The sequence below is a fragment of the Sebastes umbrosus genome, chromosome 18, assembly GCF_015220745.1.
Source record: "Sebastes umbrosus isolate fSebUmb1 chromosome 18, fSebUmb1.pri, whole genome shotgun sequence".
NCBI classification, from domain to species: Eukaryota; Metazoa; Chordata; class Actinopteri; order Perciformes; family Sebastidae; genus Sebastes; species Sebastes umbrosus.
This window is the reverse complement of record NC_051286.1, coordinates 5,132,263-5,157,773: the sequence shown is the minus strand read 5'-3', so window position 1 is coordinate 5,157,773 and position 25,511 is coordinate 5,132,263. Positions and strand designations below refer to the sequence as shown.

The 25,511-nt window shown below is 42.4% G+C and overlaps 1 long non-coding RNA gene across 1 annotated transcript in view; it reads right to left on the bottom strand.

Annotated features, from left to right (window-relative positions):
* Positions 1–2,607: 2,607 nt before the first annotated feature.
* Positions 2,608–25,511, bottom strand: part of LOC119476670 — a 50,842-nt gene continuing 27,938 nt past the window's right edge. Inside the window, exons 2-3 of the long non-coding RNA XR_005204064.1 lie at positions 9,470–9,609; positions 2,608–2,786 (exon numbers count right to left, since the gene is read on the bottom strand). This is a non-coding gene — a long non-coding RNA (uncharacterized LOC119476670). The remainder of the gene's footprint in view (positions 2,787–9,469; positions 9,610–25,511) is intronic.

The following is a 25,511-nucleotide window of genomic DNA, read 5'->3' as shown; positions in this document are numbered from 1 at the left end:
GCCAAAGAGAACATACAGAATATGCTAAATAAAGTTCACAAAAATAGAGAAGGGGTTCGTGTGAACAGTAGATCAGTGCCGAGTCAAAGTTCCCGACATAGAAGTGGCAGCTCTCAAAACGAAAAAAGATAAATTCGCTCCTTCGTACTTGCCTCTCAGGAAACTATTGTTTTTATTTGGTCCGCTTTAATCTGTGCCCTGTGAAACCGAACCAGACTAAATAGAAAACAAACCACTCTAATTCAGATTAGCCAAACGGACTTTGGCTTGTGAAAGCGCCCTAAGTCTTAAGAATATGGATGAGCTGCCTTTAGAATGTAATGTCCCCCGATCGAACTCCACCATCCCCTTTGTAATAATGCCTACAAATTAACCACTGTCACTACATGGCCTGCAGCAGATGTCAATAGCAAGCCACTTTTTATCTTATTAGATGTTACCCAATTGGATTGTTAACTCTTTTCAGTCAGTTGCAGTGTTATTAGAGAGGACAGGAAGTCTGCAGGTCCTGAAAAAGTCTTCCTTAAATTTAGTCTGCACATTTGTTCATGCACATCATCTTAATCAATCAAACGTGACAAAACAGCCTTTTCTAAGCATCAGAGCACAAATACTCATCTTTGGGGAAAGAACCCTGAAGATTATTATTATTATTATTTGCATGTTTTTACATATCAAGAGTTTTGCTGGTTTCATATCTTTTCTATTCTTTGTTTGTTTTGGATTTAATATTTTGTTAAGGCTGTTTTCATTTTTCTTTGTCATGTTTATCGTTTTGATCAGACCCCCCTTTTTAGTGTTTTGCCTGAAACCACACTTCTTTTATCGTCGGCCTAATTTGCGATTGGTTTTGTTTGTCACTCTTATGTGAAGGCATTCGCATTGTGCATGTGGATATTTGTTGCTTCTGTTCGGTGCTTCCCTATGGAGTCATAAGTGGGACTTAATAAAGAATAAATCTGTAAAAGAATCAGAAAATAAATGTGGAAATATGAAGGGGAATAAATAAAAGAATATGTTAGTAAATAAAAAAAATGTGGAAATTTAAAGGGAAATAAATAAAAGAATAAATAGGTAAATAAAAAATTTGGAAATATAATGATAAATAAATAAAAATAAATAATATATCTTAAACAATCTGGAAATATAAAGAGAAATAAATAAAGAATAAATGTGCAAATTACAAATGTGGAAATATATTGAGGAATAAATAAAATAATATGTAAGTAAATCACAAAATGTGGAAATATAATGAGAAATAAATAAGGAATAAATAAGTAAATAAAAATGTAGAAATATAATGAGAAGTAAATAAAGAATAAATAAGTAAATAAAACAATGTGGAAATATAATGAGAAATAAACAAAAGAATAACTAAGTAAATTAAAAAATGTAGAAATAGAAATAGAAATAAATACAAGAATAAATAAGTACATTAAAAAATGTGCAAATATTGAGAGAAATAAATATAAGATTAAATACTTTCCATTCCCTACTATATTCAATGCTGATACACTTAGACTGGTGACCTGTCCAGAACGTATCCTGCTTCTTGTTCCCAGTTGATAGCCAACACATAAGTGTGTTACATTAATTCTTCATATTAAGCTGTGATATTTTAATGCCAGTACTTATATTTCCTTTTAACCTTTTTTAGTAGCAGTGCAAATTGTGCCAATCCAAGTTTCTTAAAGCCAAAGCTTCTTTTTTCCCTCCAAGTTTTGATTCCAGTGCCAGTGTCCTGTCGTTTAATGCCAAATTTTCAGCTCCAAAATAGTACCGTCATCGTTTTAGGTTTACAACTTGCATAATTTAAAACACCAGCAAGATAAAAATGTCTTCAATAAAGTTTCTTAAGACTGTTCTTTGTTGCTTGTATGCACTCGTGATCTTGTATGCTTGTATGCACTCGTGATCCATTACCGTTACATAAGGCTGACACCGAGAGAGAGCAGTTAAGTGATTGAACTCTTGTTCAGACACATTGTTATGACAGTACAAGACAATTACACCTGACATCCTCAAAGGTGCACCTTCCACTGATCTGAATTACTGCCACTTTGCATGCGCCATCCCCCTTCGGTAGGCTATATACGTGATCTCTAATTAGTCGAGGCAATTTCCTTGTCTGGATAACATTTACATCCCTGCATCAATATTAAATGACTTGACAATCCATCCAGCTCCTTCTTGAATGCCATTTCCATAAACGTATTATTTAGCAAAAGTAATTTCCTGCCTTGAGAAAGTGTCGAGATACTCATCAAGTCACTGGCTGGAACAGCTTGTGTTTAAGGTGTTTTGAGTCTATGATTCGCCGATAGTCCCCACGGGAGCCCTATAAACCACATACCTCTACATCTATGTGAGGATGAGAGCAGCTCAGAACCGGAGGGGCGTCGCTAAATGGGAAATCAAATGCAGCACGTCTCACTTCTCACATCAAATCACTTTGTTTGTATTCCTTCGCAAAACTCGGGGTAAATAGAGACAAACAGCCGTTCGTCTACAGAGCAAATTAATGCACTGAAGTTCTTTCTCTCAATGTCATCATTTGTCACTTCAAAACGTTTTAAATTATTTGAACCCCCCATGTGATAGCTGAAACGATGCATAGACATTGTCCCCAGTCTACTTTAACCACACATGTAGTCACAGATGCACACACTCACCCTTGACTCCACTCCAAAGTCATTTACAACTGGGATGGCCGCCATCTCTGAAATAGCCTCGCGGTTTGTTTGGAAGACAAACGGCACACATAGCTGCAGCCAGAGGATACTTGTCTGTCAACAGTGAGCGAAACAAAAATCAAATAATCTCTATTAATCATTTACAACTCATTCTCATCAATTATTTTGACGGCCTGTCAAATAGCACTCAACAGACGTGAAGGTGTTGTGTCAACAACGGACTCTTCACATTCCTGGGAGCTTTGACAGGCCGTCCTCCTGGCTGTGAGTATCGCTGTTTGCTAATCCACCCTGAGGGCGCATTTATGTCCCTTTTCTGAAACACATTTTCTCTGGCTACAACCGTTTCTTACATGCTCTCCATCCTGCCAACCCTCCATCGTGCTTTCTTCTAAAGGAATCACAAACGCTTGTTCTATCCACAGGGGGGATTACAGAGGGTTTCGTGCAGAGGAGGAATGTCTAATGCACTAATGTACCTTGCTCTGGCATGGTGTGTGAAAGTGTGTGTGTGACATTTCAGAAATCTCCTCGTTGCTCCAAATAGCCCAGAAGAGCCGTACTGTACATTAACTGACAATTTGTCAGTTAATGTACCTTGTCTTTGCTGAAGGGACGCCTTCAGATGCTTTCCGTGGCCCTCTCGGCTGTTTTACATCCTCTCATCTAACCACTGGGGCTCACCGATGCCCTTGTAGTCCCCATCACAGTGACTGTACGCCACCTTTAGAGCTTCTTTGGTGACAGAATCAGGACAGCTCTGCCGTCAGCAGCATCAAAGCCGCAGCGAGACGGAGATGGATTAATAAGTAAAGAAAAGTGTGACAGAAAAAAAAAAAGAAAAAAGCTCCCAGATCACACAAAGGCAGTAAAGTCACCTGGGGCCTCTGAAGGAGAAGAAGAAGTTTTCAAACCTGTTTGTTTTGTCGCATTCGCTCAAAGAGTTCCTATATGCATGAGCGTCTACCACTCCAGGAAACAGCAGGAGCAGAGGAGGGGGGAGGATGGACTGCCACCGCTGTGGCTGGCATACAGAAGTTTGAAGAGCAAACGAAGGCATGTGCGAACGCTCGCATTCACCCAGCATGCCGCTGTTCATTATTCCACCAATCTGTCAACTCCCACTGCTGAATCATCGCGGCGACACAGAAGGAGGGCGCCCGAGCATCCCGATGCTGTAACAGTCATTTTTTTTTATGTTTGAGGACATGAATGGCTCATTGATTGTAAGAGGGAATTTAAACAACATGCATTGATATGCATGAGACTTCAAGTGAGTGAGGATGAAGCTTTGAGCTTTGGAATGATAGTCTACTCTTGACACTTTGCATTTAAATTTTGCTCTTTTGTCTTCTCCCACACTTGTTCTGTTTCCTAATTCTCTTTCTATAATTTCTTCTATGCATGTCTTCCTCAGAACAGCCTGTTCAGTTTAACGCCGTCTACAGCACCATATCTGTCATAACTGCAATAGAAATTCTTATCTCTGAATTTGAGGCAACATTTTGTGGCTGAGGCCGTACTCCTAGTATCAGGGTGGAATACAGCCGCAAGCTGCAACACCCTATTTCCACTGCAGTCAATCACGCTGAAGTTCAACTCTATTTTAAAAAAAGTACAGCCTGGTGATAAGGGATAAGGTTTTTTTTTTGGTATCGAATGGTGTCCTGCTTGCAGCAAGAGGTTTTTATCAGATGCTTAGAAGTTTATGAGGCATCACGGTTTATCAGCTGCTATCTGCTGTTTAAGTATAATCTTTATGACACCCGAAAAACAGCTGTGAAATTTACAGAGCGATGGTAAGGTCACCCCTCTGATGGGCTGTGGCTAACAGCTCCCGGAGTCGATCGCCTTGACAGTGCCTCGCCGGGCGCGACCAATCGCAGCCTTGACCCGCCCAGCCGCTCGTGTCATAACAACCCAACACCTATCTCACGGTTTATTACCAAAAGACACATAAACGTACAACCGTTGAAGTGCAGGCGTTCTTGTTCTGCTATGGGATGGGATCTTAGCGCTTCATGAAGTCTGTGCCCAAACCATAGAGTATATATAAAGATGGACGACATGACAGCTCCCCAAAAGTGAAGCCAAAACATCTGGATCGCCCCCTGCTGGCTGGCTGCAGTGTAGCTCATAAAGCCCGCCTCCTCCATGTTAGCAGATGGGACATGGGCCAAACTAAAAAGTCAAAGTACAAGTCAAAAATTTTTCCCTAAAGGTGTTTTTTGACATTTTAGGTAGTTCTTATCATGCTGATGTATGTTCAAGGGTTAATTTTTCTGACAAGTTTGATGCTATAAAAAGGAGGTGAGACAGCATGATTGACAGCTGCTCTGAGTGAAGTAGTCGCGGAGCCGGAGGCTCGGGGAATGTACGAGAGAGGAGATGTAACCTCAGCTTTCCATAACCGTCACGAGTTCGAATTTTTCCTCACGCATATTATAAAATTACAAAGAAAAACAATATACAGTATGACTACTATAACAACTATATATGAACTTATTATGCACCAAAAAATGAGCTTCCATGGCCTCCTCTATTTCTGACAACGTCAACAAACACATCACAACTCGTGCACTCGGGGCTTTCTTATTAGTTATAGATATATTATGGTTGTGTCTTTCTAGCCAAACAGCTACCGTGGTGCAAACGTAGCAGCTAGGTGGCTAACACTAGCAAGCTTGCTCAGCTCGTGATTTGCTCAGGCGGGTGTGTGGGTGGGACCTCGATAGCGCAGCTCCAGCCCCCCAATCACTACTGCGCAGACTCTGGCTCCAAATGACGTCAAAATCCCAAGATTGTAGCTCCCATATCCGGGATATTTTGGCTTCACTTTTGGGAGGAATTGGAGACACGATGTCCATCTATAAATACAGTCTATGGCTCAAACACACTAACGCCACTCCCAATTTTAGCTTTGCGTGATCTTGCTTGACCCCGGACTGAGGGAGAGGCGTAATGAAGCTAGCTCTGCTCCCCTCCCTAATCTGGTCTGACAGGTCCCGACTCCAAGAGTATGATTAATGTGAGCTGCAGCTGCAGCCGGACGCATTTAATGTCATCTGCAATATCACCCCGCTCCAACAAATGAGGGGCCCAAATGTCATAAATTCCTGTGGCACGTTGTCTATATATCCATTAGCAAACAATTTATTGCAGAGGTGTAGAATTTTGTTGTTATTTTCTCATGCGGTGCCACCGTATCCATCAGTCAGTCAGCCCCTGAGCCCCGCAGTGCCACAGAAAGTCAAAGAGTGATCGGCTCTTTCCAGCTGCCATGAATCATTCCTCTAGTATTTGCTCGTTAACCAGGTGGTGGTTTGAATTAGGCTTTTCATTGGACCCGTGTGGTTTTCCCATGAGGAAGCATCGGGGAAGCTACCTGATCGAGCATATGGTCTGTGTCAATAGTTTTGAGGGCTGGGAGGTCTGTTAACGTGTACGCCCATGAGTAAAGCAAGTATTTATCACTGTGATTGGTCAGGAGCAGGATGCACAGCTCAGAACAGCTGTACTTGTCCCAGTATTCATCAAAATCATCTGGAATCATTAAAGGAGCTATTCACAAAGTTGCATCCAAGCTGTGAGCAAGCAGATGAATTTAAATTCGAGAGCAAAACTTTCCCATCTCACTCTTAATCTTCAAGTGTCTTGTTTGCTTGCTCTTTTGTGAAATCCCACCCCGTGGTCCCGTCCCGGTAATGCTACACTCACCACCAAATAGCCCACCTTGATGTGTTTTGAAGAGCGTGAAACGCTGCTTTTCAATTCTAGTTCTTGACATTTTTACGGTTGATTCAACAGAGCTCTGAAAGTCAGAGTAAACAAAGGGGTTTCAGGGTTTCAAAATGGATAAAGTAGCACGAATTACAGCCGAATCACTGTTGATGTTTCACAGCGTTGCCCTCAATCCACCTCACGTACACACCACTTGGCCCCCCTCGGCCGACTCAGCCTTAAGATATTTTCTCATTCACCGCACGTTCCGCGGCAGCACGCATCTTAATCTGAAGAGACGGTTCCATTTCAGCTCGCTCCCGATAACCTTCCCATTCATCGCTCCCCGCGTACACCTTCAGTGAAAAGAGGGAAGCGCCCAGAAATAGAAATGAAAGAAGATGATTTCAGTGGCTGTATCGTAGATTTAGTGGGAACAACTTGAGAGAAGTAGAAAAAAGGGGGAGAGAGAGAGAAGAAAGAGAAGGGAGCAAGTCGAGATGAGAAGAAAAGGAAATGAGGAGACGTGCAGAGAGAAAAATAGCTTCCATGTTTGGCTCTGTGGTGTATTAACTTCCTGGGGTTGGGAGTATTAGAGCTGAATCCTATTGCCGTCACTGTCTGGCTGGTTAAAAAACACAAGGAAGCAGTCTTTCAATATTTGAGGTGGAGAGAATGTTGCGTCATGACAAATGGACTGGTTAAATACCCCACTCTCTCTATATCATCTTGTTTAAAAAGCAATCAGTCCGCTTTCCTGTTTTAAGAGACAAACCCCAAGGGAGCATCCGGAATTTAAGAGACAAATGAGGTTCAAATCGGAAATGAAATAGTCGAGAGGAAAGTAATGAGTGGATCTCCTGATGAGCTTTATGCTGCTGATAAATTACCGCTAGACTTAAAGGAGACATATCATGAAAAACTCACTTCTTCAGTGCTTGTGTACATACATCTGGGTGTCTGGAGTGTCTACCAACCCACAAGCTGTGAAGTAAGACAACCCAGTCAGTTGTTTTGTGGGCTGCCTGGATCAGAAAACATGGGATTCAACAAGCCATTCAGATTTGGCTCCCCTTCCTCTGTCACATATAGGCTCATTAGAATAGTTTATGTCATATATACAGTATATATATATCCACGATGGATTTAAAATGTGAGGGTGCAGGTCGTATCCACGTGGACCGTCCGCCGTTTTGTACTTCCTCGTTGCGGCCAGCTGTGGTTTGTTTTGGTTGACGGATACGGAACAGATAAAAGCGGTAACTTCCTTCTACCTCCGCATAGACTCAAATGAAGCAAATATATCGATTATGGCATTAAAAAAGATCGATGTTCTCTGTGTCTCTGGGGCGCAGCTGCAAAATCTGCTGTTCTTCCTTCTTCCGGTGACGTGACAGTGACGTACTTGGTATACGAAGGAACTTGTCGCTCAAAAACTTCTCTTCGCTTGTGTTACGTTTCCCACAGTGAAAATGACATCCCAAAATAAGAGTGCAGAGGATGTTATGGACGAGGATTTCTTGCAGTGTACATTGTACAGTGTTTTGGCTGACTCTGATATTCAACCAGAGAGAGGCCGGAGAGAGGCTGCTCAAGGCTGCTGCTGCTGCTGCTGGGAGGGATATGTGCCGGCGGGGACCCTCCAGAACCTGAGCTGCCGAGAGCAAACACCGGCTGATGGAACCTTTGCTCAAATTGCCCTCCAATGCCACAGAAACAGAATCATTCTACTGTAATGAATGTCAGTGTGGGCAGTTTTTGCTGGATGCTGTCGGCGACGACAACCCAGAGAGAGCGAGCTGGGTATGCGTTACTATGCATGAAAGTTTTGTGTGCTGGAGACCTTCTTGAGGATCCCGAAGGTATACTGAGGAAAAGAGAACCAAAACCAAGGCAATTCCGGGCCGATTTTTGTCATTGTATCTTGCTAATTTAATGGTCTACCTCCAAAGGAGTGAGAGCCGCCAACGAGCTCTACGGACTGCCAGACTGAAGAGAAATACAGCGGGGTGAAAAATGGCGTGTAGAGCCGCCATTAAATAGGCTTTATCAGTCACTATAAGCACCATAAATGTGTGTCATTAGGGGCCTACTACGTTGTAAAAGTGAAAGTGAAACTTAAAAGCAACACGTTCTAACATGTTGTAAAACTGAATGAAACGTGATGTTTTGAACACAAACAAAAAGGCTTCTTTAAGTTTAGGCAACAAAACTACAACTTAACTTCTTTAGGTTTAGGCAACAAAACCCAATTAGTTAAGTTTAAGGAAAAACAAAAGTGTTTTGGGTTAAAATAACTACGAACACAAAGACAACTACACATTGTCGGTTTCACACAGGATGCTTACTCCGGTCTCCTGGGTGCTCCAGTCATAATAACTACAGTACAGTCACTAGAGGCCACTGTTGTGTTCTTTCATACCTTCTTTCGGTGATCTACCATGTGAATAGATGATAAAACCTACTAGTGGGTGTAGTAGGCCCCTACTGACCCACATCTATGGGGCTTATAGCGACTGATAATGCCTATTTGATAGCCTGACAACAGTCTAATCAGCTGGAATGGACGTCCACATAAAAAGGTGGCGAATTTTCCCATTAAAGCATTTAAACATGTTCTAGTAGAAACCCAAAATACAAGTATGAACCTGAAAATGAGCACAATGTGTCTCCTTTATTACAAAGTGCTGTCAGATCCGCTGCAGTGGTGAGAAACCCTGTGGAGACTGAAGGCCTGCAGACTCTTTTCAATTCATCTATTGTCTCCTGGAATTAAAACATAAAGGGAGGCTAATAAAGAGTGGCCTTGATTTAAATATCATCGCACCATGTTTTCATTGCCATGGAAACATTCCCGTCAGATTTTGTTGATATCATGGCTGGCTGATTGTCTCAAGCATACCTAAATTGGCCGCAGAGGCAATTTTTGAGTGTTACTGTTGTCCCCTCCCAATAGGACGCCTCAGCAGGGTTTTTTGGTTAAACGAGGAGACATTGTGTTTGTGCAAGAGTGAAAAAGGGAAGAAAAAAAAATAATAATAACAGCAGCTACTCACCTTTTTCCCTAGCGGTGGGGTGACAGAGCAGGGAGATGTGTGGTTTTTGTCCTCGGGCTGCCAGAAAATGTCAGCAACACACACCGGTGGTCACCAGCGGAGGTGGCAGGAGGGAGGAGGACTGAATGCTGATGAGGAAGCTGGTAGCAGCAAAAGGCAGAGACTTAGTGCACATATACATGCCCCCAGAGGCACATGTTTAAACATTCACAGACGGCTGAACGCACACACATGCCCGGACACAAGCAGGCAGGAGATAAAATACACACATACATGTATGCCCATGCACAAATGCAGGCAGCAGCCTCAGTCTGACCTGTGAGGCTCCAGTAGCTGCGGACAGGCTGTCACTGATCTGTTGTAGAGAGCAGCTGAGCAGACAGAGCTTCTGAGGGAGCTGACCTTTGTTGCCGCACCTCTGACCTTTTTGCGGATCACCTGTACGGCTCAGCTACATCTCCGGGGAGTTTGCTCTCTCAAATCGCTCACAAGTCTTTCTGAGCTCACACAAAGAACAGGCTGTCTTGCTGATGCAGTATGTAGACCGTATGGCTTATGAAGAATACATGAATGTAATAAAGATGCTCCAAGATACAAAAACCACCAGCACCATCTTAGACTCCCGTTACACCTGCAGGGATATCTCAGACTGAATAAATGCTTCATAATATTCACATACTCAACCCCCACTGACACGTCAGTCATTACAAAGTCATGCTATGGGCCCAAACATTGTTGAAACTCACAGAACTTTTACTGTAAATTTCTAGTGGAGTTTCAAGTCTCCAATGATGCTATATATATAGGGGTGTAAAGAAGTACTGATACGAGTCGAAGCTTCGGCTACATCAATACACATCCACAGATTCGGTGTTCCAGACCGATGTCTTGTTTTGTAAGCTAGTGATGTTTGGGACGTGTTTTTTAGTGACGTTTGTGTTTTCCATCTTTATGTTACGCTGTTTCCGAACGTATTTTCTTAGTTTACGTAATTATTTTAAGCCCAACCATGACGTTTTTCTTAAACCTAACTAAGTGTTTTTTTTGCCCCCTGCTGAAACTGCACTTTCATAAAGCATATAATATTCAAAATGTGACACTGACATGCTATCATCTGCTGGACGGGCAAGTCTATTACACGCTTTGGTGTGATATTGGGTTGATGTTGATGACTAGTAACTTTTCAGACCCTCTCAGTGGCTTTATTGCTAAAAAGCGCCTAGCGACAAATTTAGCAACTTATTCAGACCATAAGGGAAAAAGCAAAAAATATATTATATTGTAATTCATTCCCACTGCTGCTCAGAGTAATCACAGTGCACGGCTCTTCTGCCAACAGCATGGGGTCTCTCCCTCTCCTCTTGCGACCTGGGCAGCCAGTCAGCCAACACAACGAGAAGGATCTATCTGCAGTCTCACAGGCGACACGACACGCCCCCTGAGGTAACTTCTTTGATTAACGTATTTTTTTTTTAACTAGCGATTGAGACCATAAACTCATGTTTACAATGTTTACTGAGGTAATAAATCAAGTGAGAAGTAGGCTCATTTTCTCATAGACTTCTATACAATCAGACTTCTTTTTGCAACCAGAGTGACACTAGGAGCTCAGGGTAACAATAAGTCTGCAGCATTTTAGTGAACAATTCATCCTCCGTGGGGACTAACTAAAAAGTTAACTAGTACATATCAATGTTTACTGTTGATAATGTTTTTTATGGGGTATTTCTTATTCAGTATATGAAATAAAAATTGAGGAAAGTCGTGTATTTGGATATTTCACTCAGTGTAAGCTTCAATAAGGAGTTGGAACAAGCCGATACAGAATATGCTGCTCTCACAGCAGAATAATATGTTTTTTTTCCAACTTTTACTCCAGGGGACAATAAAAATAGAGGGTCAGGGGGTTAAAAAGTTTCATGATTTTATGTCCCAGATGTGGCTATTTTGTATTAAGACAGGTGGTAAGTCAAGTACATTAATGTTGTGTAATTAGTGAGAAATTGTTGCAGCTCATTTTGGGCTAAAACTCACATTATCTCTACTTTTACAACCCTCATTAGTGGTAGATAGACAAGAGCCAGTTTTCCGGTGGAAAAAAACCCATAACAATTATAGTTTAGTGTTTTCTTCACCTTTCTTTAAGCCCCATTTTCAGCCTGGCTACCTCTCCAGGGAAATCACAAACAGTCCATAAATTCACACTAACCAAATCTGTTAATTGCAGCGTCTGCTTCAAGTGGCAAAAATCCTCACATTCACACTCTCGCTACTTGAAAATGATTCTAATCACAATCTCAGCTCTGAGTTGTTACTACTGTACTTTGTGAAGATGTAAGAGAGCCTGTAAGAAATCAATAATATTCCCTGATGAGCTTCACCCCTGCTCAAGGTCTCACAACTAGAACTAACTTCTATTTCTGAACTTATAACCCAATACTCGTCTGCACCAAGATTACTCACATCTTCTGACCAATTGATATCCCACGGTCCAGGCTCAAAACAAAGGGGGGCCGTGTTTTTATCGTTTTTGCTCCAACGCTGTATGGAATTGCCTCCCCCTCGCTGTCAGGTCAGCTGAGTCCATACCACATTTTACAAAACTTTTGAAAACCCATTTATATAGGACGGCATTTTAATTCCTCCACACCAGCGATAGCCGTGGCCAGAGGCATTGTGTTTTCGGGTTGCCTGTAAGACCCTTTCTCGAGATATGTCAGGAACGCCTTGAGGGACTTTCTTCGAATTTGGCACAAACGTCCACTTGGACTCGATTGGTGGTCAAACGTCACTGTGATCTGACGTCTGTCCCATTCTCATGAAAGCAAAGTCACAGGAACGCCTCGAGGGGAATTTCTTCAAATTTGGCACAAACATCAAGGACGCAAGGATAAATTGATTAGGTTTTGATGGTCAAAGGTCAAGGTCACTGTGACCTCACGTTTGTCCAATTCTTGTGATATCTCAGGAACACCTTGGGAGAATTTCTTCAAATTTAAGTAATTTCAGTAATTCTAGTTATAAGTTTGTTGGTTGCGATTCCTTTTGGTTTTTATTTGTCTTTTAATACTGTTTTGTTTGTTATATTTCTTTTATTGTTAAGTGTCTGTTTCCTTTTTATAAATTGTATATGTGGTTTCATGCTGTGTATTATTATGCATTTTTAGTTTTATCTGTGAAGCATGTTTATAATAATTGTACTAATAATAACTTTATTGATATAGCAATTTCAAAAACAAGTTTGGAGAGGTTGTGTTGGGTGAGACAAGAATATAGTGAGTTACAGTAGTCTAAACGGGATATAATGAAAGCATGGATGACAGTTTATAGATTCTTAAGAGTTTAAAAAGATTACATTTTTGAGATATTAGGAAGTTGCAGAACGATTGAATGACTTCACCTGTTGGTCAAAGTTAAATCAGAAAAGCTGTTGAAAAGTGCTATATAATTAAAGTTTACTGACTTACTTACTAAAACTATACTTGGAACTGTCGAGGTAAATAGCTCATTATCCGGTGGCTCCATCCTTGCACATCACACAGTACATGTGTTCATTATGTGGCCCACCTCCCTGCTTCCTTCCTGCGTTCTTGTCAGCCTCATTGCCCGAGCTATCGCTGCCTTGTTTAGCTGTCTGTGTCCCTCTCACCTGTCTTTTCTCTCGCCTCCATCCATCTCCTTTTCTGTAATAGATGCTGAGACCTATTGATTTTCATCCTGGCTACTTCTCACCGAGCATCTGGCTGTCTCTTTCACTTATGCTGTGAGCAGCGCAGAAGTTTTTTTTCAGGTCAGTGAAGGAGGATCAATTACGCTGCCTATTGGATTTTAATTTCCAAAATTTTAATTCACGAGGTGACATTGAAGCTCTCCCGCAGCATCCAGCGGAGGGTCTTTGTTGTGGGGTCTCATATTAGCTCCCCTGCTGAGGTACTTCAAGGATTAGCTCCCCACTAAATGATAGGACATTGTGGAAATAACAGACCATTTGTCCCTTAAGCACCTCATAAAAAGTCTCTAATGTTGTTTTCTCCCCATTAATCCAAAAGTAGTTTTAAATCACCACAAATTGACACCCTTGAGCAGAAAGGTCCTAGCTGCTCTTTAGAAGACGCCTCCTTTTCCTCACCGCATGTGGTAATGAGGGGAAATTGGGCAAAATGTATTTTTAATTGAAAACAATAAAGCAGCCATATTTCATGCCTGAAATGCACTCCGAGATTAACCAACGATGCGATCGAGAATGAGGCAAGTCAACAAAGTCACAGATACATAGCAGAACAAAAAGGGAGTGGTGTGCCCAGGCATTAATCAGGCTGTCAAAGGGTGTCCAGATCATAATCATAGTCGACGCGCATCATGCCAGTGTGTAGTATCTAATTACTTGGCGATCTCTCACGTCTTGGACCCTGAGAGGCAAAGAGGATGAGAGCAGCACGAGCGCAGCCACCCCGCTGCACGACGCCTCTGGCTTCTACGTTTGAACACTGTGATTTCTCTGGTGCGCTGCAGCTCAGTGATCATTACTCAGATAGTGTAGCCCGGCTGGGGACTATTGACATGGGTTATTTTTACAGTGCAGTTTGGCTTGAGGGAAAGGATAATGATTATAACACATGTATAATTCTAAAAAGGCTTTTCTTGTTGCCCTCTGCCCTGCACACACAGCGGGTCAGAGGCTGTCCAATTTACCCAAATTACAAAGACACATTTGCACTGCAATAGCCAATTAGTTTAACCGTAGACCTAAATGTAAGTACAACTAGAATATTGGATTTTAATGTATTCTGAAGATAAAGAGTACAACATTTAATTAAATAAAAAAAAATTCAAATGTTACAATCAGTGGGCAACCTCCGGGTCAGACAAGTGGAGCCAATGCTGAAGTATATTAAACTTGCATTCTCTCTAACAGCCAGCAGGGGGCGACTCCTCTGGTTGCAAAAAGAAGTCTGATTGTATAGAATTCTATGAGAAAATGAGCCTACTTCTCACTTGATTTATTACCTCAGTAAACATTGTAAACATGAGTTTATGGTCTCAATCACTAGTTTCAAGTCTTCTTCAATACAGCATGATGTTCATTTAGTAAATTATGGTCCCATTTAGAGCAGGGGATGCTTTAGGGCATGGCTACCTTGTGATTGACAGGTCGCTACCATGGCGTTGTCCGGTCTGGGAGTTGTCCTTGTTTTCATCTTACAACTTTAACTCTTTCACAGTGTGTTTTCAGTTCATGAAAGTTAATTATAACCTTTTTGGTAGACTACAAATGTCTTATTCAGCGTTCGGTTGTACTTAGCTCCACCCTCTCGTGTCACATCTGGTGGTAGTGTCTAGAAGGAAACCTCCAAGTTGAGGAAACTCTTAGGAGATGGTTAAGGTTAGGTATTGATCTCGAAGAGTTAAGGTTAGGAGTTTTTGCAAGTTTTTGCAGATCTCAGATCAAATTTCGCAATTTGCAGGTTACCTTCTAGACACGACGAAGGCTGGTTGCAAAGAACCAAGATGGCGGCGGACAAAATGCCGAACTTGAGGCTTCAAAACAGCAGTCTACAAACCAATGGGTGACGTCACGGTGAGTACGTCCACTTCTTATATACAGTCTTTGGTGACAATTGTCTCTGCGCAAAACACCTTTACTAAGTAAAACACAATTATATAAAACCTACACGTAAGAGAGCAGAGGTCTCAGTATGTAATGCCACGTGCATCTTCTAAGCATGAAGAAGTGGCATTCTTATAGCAAAGCATAGCCATACGTTGGGGGTATAAATGTTTTCTCCTGGTCGTTGTTTTCTCTCGAATCATGGAGGGAATCCCCATAAACTGGATGAGAGTGGGTTGCCAAACAAAGAGAAATTCAATTTCAGGTTATATGAAGCAAGAGCAGTAATATACTCCCTCGTTCCCTCATTCCCCCCTCCCTTCCAGCAACAATATAAAATGTTTGATTACAGCATAGAATGTATCCCCCCGATGCACTGCAATCCAAGGTTGCACAAATTGGGAGCAGTAGATGTCCTCTGGCAAAATAAATACACAAACCCACAAATAATGATCTTCAAATTTATAATTCAAAATATATAAATAAATAGGAGGACCAACTATAAAACTTTTAATTTCTGTGGCATTTAAACCTGGAAATGTATCTGATAGAAGAGTTAAAGCTACCCTGTGGAGTTTTATGTTTATCTACAGTGTTGCACTGTGTTAATCTTTCATCTAACAGATGTGTTTAAATGTGCTCTATATGATATCCAGAGCATTTGCGTTGCGGAAGGTAGCACCCACCCTCTGGTTCCCCCCCAGGTTAACACTGTTGGCTCTGTCAGCATTGTTGCTGTTGTTTACACTGTTAGCGCTGTTAGCACCGTTAACTACGAGCCGCTGGCTCTGCCATCGCGATGTTGAGAGCTGTGGGGAGGCAATAGAAATGCTCTCAATCTCGTATTTAGCACCTTTAATGGATACTCTTTCAAACATTTACAGCCAATGTGTTTGTATTTTTCACTTTTCACTACTTTCTCACCTTTTGCTGGTACATTGCTGCATTTCTTGGCATCGAAACGCCACCAACTGTCTTCAAACCGCCATCAGTAGAGTGTTTATAGCCGTTTCAAACAGCCACACTTTTGGCAGGGTGAAAAGCCGGCCGTCACAGAGAGAGGCGAGAAGCAATAATCATGTAAATATGGACATAACAGCACACATTTTCAGATCGTGTCTCCTGGAAGATATTCATAATGTTGCTCTCATTTGTTCACACAAAAAGTGACATAAATAGGGGCGTAAAGAAAAAAACAATAGAGCTTGAAAGAGAAATAAAAACCTTGGCTTTTCTCTCCCCACCACAAACCTGGTCAATCTCTCTATTCTGAAATCGGAAAGATATAGTTGGAGGGGGTTTCCACCTGTATACTGCCACCGTAAATCTTTAAAAAGGGTCATACTCTTTCATTTAAAAAAAAAAAAAGGCTAAAAAAAAACAGCTGGGCGCTGTTGGGACTAGAAACCGTAACACTCAACCCTAGTAAATACTACGCCTGATGGGTTCACAGTTATTACAGCAGTGGAAAGTTCAATAGCCCCCTATACTTAACTACCAATGTCATCAATAAATCTGGTTGTACATTTGACACCAGTGAACGCGCACAAGACCAAAGTCATAAAACATATCTCTTCTGCTCTGTTTATATTTGGTGAGGACATACAAGGACAGAAGCACACACCCACGCTCACGTCCCCTTCTTGTTATCATGATATACTACAGCTGCTGCTGGGAGAGTGAGTGATCGGTGTGTGTTTGTGTGTATGTGTGCTTTTTTAACGCGGTGTCTCTTGCTCCGGCAGTTGGCCAGAGCAATTTTGCAGGAGTGAACAGTGACCTTTGACTCCATTACAGCTGATTGGATTGGTTCCCCCCCCCCCCACACACAAACGGCTGGCCGACTGCCCGGCTCTACACCCTGCAGTGACGCAGCCAGGGCCACACACACCGACCGCCTTCAGTCCCCTCTACTTACTCCATCCCTCTCCATCTCTGTATCCATCTCCCTCACCTGTCCTATTGTACCTCCTTCCTGCTCCCATTCATCCATCTCTGCCTCTCCTTTTCCTCCCCAGCTACTCATTCTTCCCTTCTTACAAATCATCCTCAATGCCTTTTACATTTCCTCTTTGATACATCTGTCCTCCTCATCCATCCATCTCTATCTTTATCCCGCCTTCTACTCTTCTACCTCTTTTCAAACACACTGGCCAAAGGTATGCAGACACCCATATGTGATTGTTTAACATCTCATTCCAGAACAGCCTTGTGTGAAGGTTTTCCACAATAGTTTGGCACCTGGATGCACAGATCTGCTCCCATTCAGCCACAAGAGTGTTGAACACTGATGTCGGGTGATAAGACCTGGCTCACAGACAGTCCCAATTGATCCCAGAGGTGTCTGATGGGGTTGAGATCAGGGCTTTGTGTTGGCCAGTGAAAGGGAGGCGGTAGAGCAGGTGGCCCTTTAATTAAAGGGCTGGTGGTTTGATCTCTGGCTCCACATGTCGGATGTACTTGAAGCGGTAAACTTTAGATTGCTCCCAATGTAAATATCAAAGTTAGCTTTAAACGAAAGCAAGTAAATGCAATATAAGAGCTTTGTGCCTTTGTAATATTGACATGTCGAAACACAGAAGCCTTCCCCCGACTGTTGCCACAAAGTTGGAAGCACGCTATCGTCTGAACTATTATTGAATGGGAAAGCATTAAAGTGGCAGTGAAACAGAAATTACAGCGTCTTTATCTCCGTAAATTTGACCTTAACCACATGCTTTGGAAATGTAAACAACATTTTTGCTTACTGAAATCCAAACACACACCTCCTAGGCAACCCGAAGTGTGTAATAGACCTGCTTGTCCACCAGAGTATAGTGTGTCAGCGTCACGTTTTGCCCCGCCAAGGCGTGAATATTACACGCCTGTGTGAAGGAGCAGTACCAGCCAGGGGCGACAAAACCATTCACTTAGGTTTAGGAAAACATCATGGTTGGGCTTTAAAAGTATTTAAACTAAGTAAAAAACTTACGGAGACAACGTAACATAAGTACGGAAAACACGTCACAAACGCCACTAACGTAACTTATAAAACATCATCGGTTTCCTGGTTGAAAGTCCTGTGTTTGTTCTATGTCACTAGCTCTGAACGTAGCCTATTTACGCGGATGCATTTGCATTGCAGTCAGTACAGACTATGTGGCGTACAAATGAGACACCAAAAGCAAGAAGGGTGTTCCTATTGCATGCTATTGCCTTTGCTTTCATACGCCTTCTCGTGTGCGGGCTGTCCTGTGGTACTTGTGTTCCCTTGTTAATCGTTCAGTTATCTCTTGGCCAAATTGTCGATTTTTTATATCAAAATCCTTCTCTATTCTCTTCCTGCAAAACGTAATCTTTTTTGATGACTCATCTAGAACTGTGATTTGGGGCAACCAGCTAACCTCGCCCATGATATGAAATTGTTCTTGACCTTTAGCACATAGGTAGTAGCAAGTGGGCAACCTCCGGGTCTGAAAAGTGAAGCCAATGCAGAAGTGCCTTAAACCTGCACTCTCTCTAACAGCCAGCAGGGGGCGACTCCTCTGATTCTCTATGAGAAAATGAGCCTACTTCTCACTTGATTTATTACCTCAGTAAACATTGTAAACATGAGTTTATGGTCTCAGTTGCTAGTTTCAAGTCTAATTCAATACAGCATGATGTTCATTTAGTAAATTATGGTCCCATTTAGAGTCAAATAGACCATAAAGCAGGGGATGCTTTAGGGCGTGGCTACCTTGTGATTGACAGGTCGCTACCACGGCGTTGTGCTGTCTGGGAGTTGTCTGTGTTTTTATCTAACAACTTTAACCTTTTCATAGTGTGTTTTCAGTTCATGAAAGTTAATTTTAACATTTTTGGTCGCCTAAACATGTTTCATTCAGCGTGTCACTTCTGGTTCCAAAAAGCCAAGATGGCGACGGCCAAAATGCCAAACTCAAGGCTTCAAAACGGCAGTCCGCAAACCAATGGGTGACATCATGGTGACTACGTCCACTTCTTATATACAGTCTATAGTAGGAGCAAACAGAGCAGTACAAATGTGTACTTTGGCCAGTCTATTACCCTCTTGCCCTTATTACTTCCTTCTGCTTCATCCATCCCTTCCTTTTCCTTTCTCTGTATCTCTCCCCCCTTCCTGTCCTATTCCCTCTCTCTCTCTCTCTTTGTTTCCATTATCACCTGCTGTCTCTCTCCCTTTCCCTCTGTTCCAGTTCATAGCCCAGAGCTTTGCTTCCTGGTTAAGGTCACCGTCAGCTTACATTAACCGTGGTTCAGTAAATCCATCACCCGAGCTGCGTCCATATATCCCAGCACACAAAACCAAAACAGACATGTTGCTCTCATCAGGTGTGTCCAAAATGCCAACCTTTCAGGTTAGCAGTCACATATAAATCCTCCTGGATGCCGCTCACATTTCCTCTTTTCCTCTCTCTTTGATGCACTTCTCCTCTTCATCCATCCATCTCTATCTAGCGCTAATCTTGTCAAGCAGAAATAGGCCAACTTTAACAGCTTGTCAGGATGAATGAATGAGGTGAGACAAAATGGTAATTTAGTCTGATTGCAGGCTACAAATCCAGACAGTAAAACTGTGCACAGAAGGCTACCACAAGTGATTACGGCAAGGACTAACCACAACACAACTTATCCTCAGACAACGGTTCATATGAAACAAAGTTATTCCTCGTTTTTCGTGCGCTTTCCTACGAATGTCCAGCAACACGTGTCAATTTACGCTCGTTACATGCATACAGTCTTTTCAAAATAAACTTCCGTCTTCACAGGAAACAACTTGGTGGTTAGGTTTAGGCAACAAAACTACTTAGATAGGTTTAGGAAAAGATCGTGGAAGTGACGTTACTTAAGCACAGAAGTTATGTGACTCACACGGGATACTAACATCGGTCTCCTGGGTGAGAGCCTGGTGTTTTTTTGACTCACCTATCCACCCCGACTTCCTCCCTATGCGGCGTTTGGCGCTCTTTATACTTCCTGGTTAACGATTAAAGGACCAGTGTGTAACATTTAGGGGGATCTATTGGCAGAAATTGAATATGATATTAATAAGTATGTTTTCTTTAGTGCATAATCACCTGATAAGGAGAATAGTTGTGTTTTTACGTTACTTTAGAATGAGTCGTTTATATCTACATAGGGAGCGGGTCCTCTCCACGGGGTCCGCCATGTTGCACCGCCATGTTTCTATAGTTGCCCAGAACAAACAAACCAAACTCTGATAACGTTACTCGCAGCCATCGCCGCTGGTCTCTCTCTCTTGCTTCACCACTCACTTCCCACGTACACACACACACTCTACGCACTGATTCTGCTCCAACTGGCTCTAGAGAGGCCCAGTCACATTTTTGCGTCGGCCACCGAAGCTCTCCAATACCTCCTCACCTCACCACTAGATACCATAATTGATTTTGTGGAATATATAGGGATTACAGTGCATTACATTTCATAGGTATAGCTAAGAATGGTGTATGAGAGCAGCCTGCAAAACAACATGATATAGCTGTTATGTACTGTAGTACTGTAAGTGCTGCAATAAGAAAGACACCCTTCAAAGGAAGGAAAGTAAAAAGGTTCTTGGTTTTGTTAGATGCTTCTCAGGAAATGTGGAGTTCACCTGTTTGTCAAAGTACTCTTCTACTTCTAGAAATACCTCACCACCCACTGCCTTCATTTAATTACTGAAGAGCTATTCATCCCTTTAGCTTGTGTAGACACATGTGCATCAATGTAAGGGCTGAGGTCACTTCACTTTCAAAAATGTCTGTATGCAGATTTCCTCCAGAGTAAGCATGAAAAGAAAAAACACCTTTTAGAAATGGTGTTTGTATACAGCCTCTCAACAAATTACAGAGGAATCTCTGTCATTATGGTGTGGAATGCATCTTTTGATTGACCTTGACGCCACTGCATATAAAAACAAATACATAGAAAACACACTCTTGCGTGAAAACTGTCAGATAAATTCATCTCTGCATCAACCAGTTGGTGACTTTCAGTGGCGTGAATGTGACGGTTTAGAGCCTGTATGAGAATGTGATTGAACTTTATTGTAAACTGTGTGTTTATACCAGTGTCCTGTGCTCTGGGGTTTGTTTTGTGTTCAGTGTGTGGAGGGAGTGTACACAACAATAAGGCTGTAGGCTAAAGAACTTAATTTATGTATATATTAGCAAGTAACCAGGCATTGAGGTTGTGAAATTGCTCTGTGCTCCTTTATGTCCGTAAACCACGTTTTTGATGTATTATTCAACGGTAATCCGTGTGGGTGCATGAAAAACGCTTCTGCGTGTGCGTGTCGGGATCTATTATTCACCTGTGAATTCAAACAAAGCTTTTCAAAATATGTCTGCACACGCATGCACACGTGTGTCCCTGCATGAATGTGTTTGTGTGAGCGTTGTGTTATTATTCACTGCCCAAGAGCCAGCCCAGACTTTATCAATCATGGACCGCGGCCACAAGGTCACCGTTAATGAACCAGCAGCTCTGTGCTGCTATTACTGAAATTAAAAACGTGGCGTGATTTACATGGTAATGAAGGTGTTAGCTGGTCTTTGACATGGCTACAAATGGACACAAAACAAATATCAATTAGCCCCTTAAATCCTTTGAAGTGTTTCATATTCTGAAGCAGTTGGGATGGAAGGGAAGGGGTTTTCTTCCACTTTGGCCCGACAAACCTTTTGTTGGGAGTAGATAGCAATAATAATGAAGCACGAATGGACAGATGAATGGATTTGCTGATAGATGTCTAGTGATTTTGTCTTTTTTTGATGATACATGGTGCCCCCATGTCAGAACAAACCGCAGCAAATGTGCCCTCTTGGATGCCCCTATGGTAGATAAAACATGATACATTTCCCTAGGGTGCCCTTCCAGTGGAGAAAACATGATGAAGTGCCCTCTAGGGTGCCCTTTCAGTAGAGAAAACATGATAAAGTGCCCTCTAGGGTGCCCTTCAACTAGAGAAAACATGATAAAGTGCCTTCTAGGGTGCCCTTCAAGTAGAGAAAACATGATAAAGTGCCTTCTAGGGTGCCCTTCCAGTAGCGAAAACATGATAAAGTGCCCTCTACGATGCCCTTCCAGTGGAGAAAACATGATGAAGTGCCCTCTAGGGTGCCCTTCCAGTAGAGAAAACATGATATAGTACCTTTTAGGATGCCCTTCCAGTAGAGAAAACATGATATAGTACCCTCTAGGGTACCCTTCCAGAAGAGAAAACATGATATAGTACCCTCTAGGGTGCCCTTCCAGTAGAGAAAACATGATATAGTACCCTCTAGGGTGCCCTTCCAGTAGAGAAAACATGATAAAGTACCCTCTAGGGTGCCCTTCCAGTAGAGAAAACATGATAAAGTACCCTCTAGGGTGCCCTTCCAGTGGAGAAAACATGATAAAGTACCCTCTAGGGTGCCCTTCCAGTGGAGAAAACATGATATAATACCCTTTAGGATGCCCTTCCAGTGGAGAAAACATGATAAAGTGCCCTCTAGGGTGGCCTTCCAGTAGAGATAACATGATGAAGTGCCCTCCAGGGTGCCCTTCCAGTTTCGCCCTTGCCCCTCAGAGTTTGCCACTGACTCAGTTTTTGTCAGACTCAATGAGCTTCTTTTTTTTTTTTAAGGATCAAAATCAATGCACCAGAAACGTGAGATATCACCTTTTTTTATTCTGTGCATTCTTCTCCTTCTTCTTTATCAAAACCACTACTTCTTTCCAACTCCACGCCCCCGGATTTTGTTCATTTTAAAACTTCAGTCCCAACAGACGCTGGCTTATCAGACTTTACGCAGCTTCCCCTGGAGCCACAAAAGGCTTTATACAATCTTTTTCACTTATTCAGTAGTACTCGCCGTGACCTGCAAACAGACTTTGATTTGTAAAATCGGTGGAGTTCCCTTATAATTAACCAAGTTACCGGAGAATGGGTTGACATGCACTGTATAACCTGGTTACCTTTGCAGGTCAGTAATGCATTTTTTCACAAACCCCCAGTCTTGTTTTAACTTTAACTTAAACTTAAGTTTAACTCAATTATATCCGTCATATACCTACAGGTACACACATGAAATTTGACTGCATTAAATTTGCATTTAACCCATCCTTTGGCGCAGTGGGCTGCTGTGAAGCGGCCGGGGAGCAACTTGGGGTTCAGTGTATCGCTCAAGGACACATGCAGACAGTAGGAACCGGGGATCGAACCGCCAACCTTGTGGTTAAAGGTTGACGTCAACCACAACCGTTTCCTAACCCTACCTAAGTGGTTGTGTTGTCTAAACCTAACTTCCTGTGAAAACTGAAGTTTATTTTGAAGGGATACTATGCATGTAACGAGGGCGTGCGTCGGTCTCTGATGCCGAGTCGCACTGACCAAGCGTCGGGCAGTATTCGACGAGTTGGGAGTAAGAATGTGTTGTCGTTATGTACATACATGGCTAAAAAGATCTGCATTCTTCTGGAGAAATCTATCTGGGGAAATCAGGTTTCTCTAACCCCCCTTCCTCTGTTTACAGAAACCAGGATTCGTGATTCATTCATTGACATGCTGTTCAAGAAATCAGCTTACTGGAGAAAGCCGACCCGGTTACTTGAATGCATGTAAACAAACTCACTGAGAGAGATGTGTGTTTTTCTTTCTTTAACAAGATTCGAATCAGACCATCACAGTAAAAGGACGTGGTCTTCAGAGTGAATATTAAAGCCTTGGAAATGCCTTTGCGATGTGTGGGGGTGTCCGAATGTTTGTAGTTTGCTTAAGTGCCCCCTGTGTGTATGCCCACACTTTTCTATAAGAGCCTTTGTTTGTGTGCTCTCTGTCGAGTGTTATCTCCAGCTTCCTTTGAGTTTGCCCTACAGTCTTTGACAATAGCCTGACTCAGCTTTGATCACTTTCCTCTCCTCGCCCTGCTCTCTGCCATCCTCTCTTCCCTTTATTTCTTTGCTGTCTTTCTCCTCTCTCTGTCCCCCTCTCCATCCTGCCTCCTTTCTCTTCCTCCCTCCCTCCCTCACTTTTTGCTTCATCTCTATCAGCCCCTCCCGAACCTTTTTTTGCTTCCTTGCTTTTCTTTGACTCCCCTTTTTGAACTCATTCTCCCCCGGTGGATGAGAGAGAGCGAGAGAGAGAGAGAGAGAGAGTTGGAGAGAGACATCCGTCTAGAAATCAAAAGTGCAGGGCGCTGCGTCTCCACATGAATTCCTACACACCTTGTAATTGCAGTCAGCGAGCCCTCCGACAACTCACTTAATTGCCTGCCATCCAATTTATGGAGAGATTGTGTAGGGGGGCGGGAGATGTGGGGGGGGCGTTGGGAGTCTGAGCAAAAGAAAAAAAAAGAGATGATAAAAGGAGTAAGGAGGGCAAGGGGAGGTGGAGAAGTCCAAAAAGATATGGTTGCTAAGCGCTGAGAAGATGAGCGGTGGGTTCGTTGTGTTCTGTTGCAGATTGACAGAATCACACTTTATAAAAGTGAGGATTTTTATGGCGTGATGCACAGTTATTAGATTTTCCCAACACTCAGAAAGGAGCACGTCAAAATGGACCTGCAATTAGACCCATTAGTGACTTGAGGTAATGATTCTAGGTGGGAGGATCGCAGAGAAGGTGCCATTGTTCGCACAGACGTTCTGCTACAGAGTAATTGATATAAGTGCTGCATTTAAAGCTCCATTTAGCTATATACAGTATGCTGTTACTTCATATAAAAGTGTGTGTTTTTTGCTGATGCAACACTTAGAGATAATGTACCAGAGTGTATCACATCTGCAGGTAATTCTACCTACAAGAGTTTAAAATAGCAGAGGCCAGAGAGGGGGATGCAGAGAGAAAGACCTTTTACTGGTGTTGTTGTAGCAGCTGCTAGAAAGGAAGAAAAAGATAAAAAAATAAATAAATAAACAGCAACAGTGATCACAAGCCAGTGCTGAACTCATAGATCAATCCACCCAGAGGATGTAGCCCCACAGACACGCAGGGCAAAGGTGGGAGAAACCCGTTATTTTACTGTACGCTCCCACTGAACCCAATGTTATTTCCAGATAGCTGGCGAAGCAAATCAAAACGCATCCTGCATTGTTAACTTTGACAGATTTTGCATTCCTCTGATGTCAACAGTCTGGAGAAGTGATAACTTTGCAATGCTAACAAGCATAAAGACAGCAGAGACAACAGCAACAAAAGCCTGAGTGATCCAGATGCTCCGGTGGGGATTATTAGATCTCTGAAGGAACCTGAAGTTGGTAATTATTCTTTTTCGGAAGCTCCTATTTGCCTCATCACTTACATATTGTGCCGACACACACACACACACACACACACACACACATACTGCAAGTTGAATATTTTCCACACACACAAACAGAACAAATACATACAGTAATTTAAAACCTATTTATATTAGAGAAACACCATTATTCCTATTATTATTATTA